This window comes from Lotus japonicus, chromosome 1 (assembly GCF_012489685.1).
Source record: "Lotus japonicus ecotype B-129 chromosome 1, LjGifu_v1.2".
Classification (NCBI taxonomy): Eukaryota; Viridiplantae; Streptophyta; class Magnoliopsida; order Fabales; family Fabaceae; genus Lotus; species Lotus japonicus.
Genome location: NC_080041.1, coordinates 40995097 through 40998363, shown reverse-complemented (window position 1 = coordinate 40998363; position 3267 = coordinate 40995097).

Below are 3267 nucleotides of genomic sequence, written 5' to 3'. Positions count from 1 at the left end.
TATGAATGGCTAGACGTTTTATGTCGGTTTTGATTTTCACCCTCCTCAAAGGGGATCCAAAGAGAAAAATCCGCCAAAAAAGACCCTTTAAGATTCTGCAGACCCAACCAGACGGTCAAAAAAATCTAGCAGAACGGGTTTTCCTAATGACTAATACTTGCTAGGTTACTTCTCATACAACAGCAGCATTGCATGCTCACATTGTAGTTTTTTTTTTTTTGAACAGCAACATTGTAGTTTATTAATCTTTATCCTTTTTTTTATTTTAGATGTTATTGGGCATTTAGTTCAAAAAAGTTGGATTAATAGAAGGTAAAAAGAATGAGAAGACAAAAGGCATATAAATGTTGCGCTATGCAATTCGACGTGAGTATTTTTCATACATTGACTGATTATATTAAATTTTTTAGACTCTCCTAAATCATTAGGTTTACTTTATTAAAATTAGAATGAAAATTGCGGAGGCAATCAATTGGTGTGTACACTTTGAGGCTTATACGCAGATCAGATGGTGGCGTACTTAAGCAAGGAAAATAACGAATAAATTTTAGTTATGATAGTTCATCTGTGTAAGATAAAAACTTGGGATGTTGATGATAAAGTTCGAGATTGGGTACACAGTTGAAAGGAACCATGTTTGATGGAAGACTAGGAATTGAGCGTTAAGTAGCTTACGTGTAAGTTCTAAAGACCTTGCAACTAAGAGCAATTCAAGGTGCAATGATGAAAATACCAAGTGTACAAATTATTTTGGGATTTAGTCAGTCAAGGGCGTCAATTTGTTCTAGGTAATTTCTTCTTTTCTACGTGAGATTCATATACATACTCCATAGTAAAGTTATTTGGATATCTTAGTATAAACCTTTTCTTGGCTTAAAAAAATGAAAAACAAATCCGCCAAAACTCTAAGATGCATAAACTCCCAAGAACGTCCACTAAACTCATCGGCTTCAGGCATTACAGCACCGGTGTGAAGCAGATTCAACAATTCTTATAATTAAAATAAATTTTATTCTTTTAATTCACGATTCTTCTTTTAGTAAGTCTATAAAAATAACTAAGAATATGAAAAAAAAAATACACATTATAAAAAAACAAAATATCTCCTTGTATTTCACGGGTCACAATACTAGGACTTGAATTAAAACTTCTCGAGTCAAAATCTGTTTATATTTTCCAAATTTTTTTTCTTCTGCTTTTGTGCTCAATCAACAATTATTCTATATGAAAACTACTGTTACCTCCAAAAAAAATGAAAATTACTTTCTTTTTGGGTAAGATGTCTTTCTTTGAAGGAAATCATGTTCACGTCGAGAACATTCATATCACTGTGAGGTTATCTCTCTTAGGGGAAAGTTACTTTCATTCCACATGAAACAAAAAATAAAAATCTATATGAAAATTACCTAAATGCAAATCAAATTTACCTCACATAATTTGCCTAGCTTACGACTCTCATGTATTGTCATTTTTTCTCTTTTTTTTTTAACTCTCTTTTATTTCTTAGATTTCTTTTCATATGTTTATTTGTTTGACATAAATAAGGATAAAAAGACACACACACATATATATATATAATAGTTTCTTTTCTACAAGAGAAAAACAAACACATTTACAATGAAAAAATACTTACAAACCAATATTTTCTTATATCTAAAATTAAATTTTATCATTTATTAATCGGCAAATTATCTTTGGCCATTGTTAAAAAATACTACACACACCTTTATTAATACCAACCACCCTAATGTGTAGCGGTAGTGAATATGTAACACACTTTCAAGTGTGATACACATTAGGGGATGATAATGATAGGTGCGAGTGATATTAATATCAATGCCCATTATCTTTTAATACATATAACAACAATAACACATATTTTAAAATTATACTCAATAAAAAAAATGAAAATCTCCCGTGCATCGCACGGGTAAAAAATACTAGTATATTAATAAAGAGGAAGGAGATTAAGCTCGAGAAAAGAATAATAGAGATAATAAAAATAAAAAAACTTCAATCATCCTCAAGAATACATAGAGGTTATGTTTGACACGTTTAGCTGATAAGTTAGCTGAAAGCTGAAAAGCTAGCTCATAGCTGAAAGTTGATAAGCTAGCTGAAAGCTGAAAAGCTACGCAATTATAACAAAAGTGTTTGGTAAAACTAACCGTTGAACAAGCTGAAATTGTAAAATGACATAAAATGACATACTTGTATAATTATTTTTATATTTAACATTACTTTATTTTTACATTAATACCTATAGGATATTAATATTAAATTATTATAACTTTAAATATTTTAATTTGACTCAATATATTTATCATCTTAAAAATAGGTTTTCCGAAGGAACAAAAAAAATCATCTTAAAAATATAATATTAATTTTTACTTATTTTATTTTAACATTAATACATATATGGTGGAATTTTAATAAAATAATAAGGATAAAAATGACAATAAATTCAATAAGCTATAAGCTTTAAGCTATAAGCTACCTCAGATAGCTTATAACTTAAAGCTTTAAGCTACTAAAATAAGCTCCTTCACCAAACACTTTTATAGAGCTTTTAAGCTAGTCAAATAAGCTTTAAGCTAGTTAAATAAGCTATAAGTTAGCTGAAATGACATGCCAAACATAGCCAAAGGCTTAATCACCCTATAATCAACATGAACCTCTATGATAAAGGAAAAAAAACTAAAGGAACCAAAGAAGAATATCTAAACCAAAGCCAGAAGTCAACACCAAGAGAAACCTTAACACTCAGGTCGGTCACCACTCCTCCATTTCCTGTGCTAGGCCGCAGATGACTACCTCATCCCCACCGTCAAATGTACAACCCAGAAGCTTACCCACCATCCACGCCTTCTTGGCCCGAGTCCAGTAACGACCACTCGGGGCACTCCCTGAATCCAACGAAGTAGAAACCGAGGGCAGGATCACCTCCTTAAATTTGGCCATGAAGTTTAGAAATTCCAAAGAAGGACCTTATCCTTCTCATGCTCATCTTCACCTGCCCAATCGTAGTCAGAGTCCCAGCAACACCTGCTTCAATTAAACAAATTAAGAAGGGCGTGAATGCAGTTGCTGCTTGAGGGAAAGAAAAGAAGAAAAGAAATCCAGATAAAAAAAGAGATGACCTACACTAACAGGTCACCTTTCTTAGCTACCTGTGATAACTATCACAAAGGAATTTCCTTATTCCTTTTTCCCCTCAACCACTCAATTAATCCATCCTTATCCTTCCACCTCACTTTCTCTATTCTC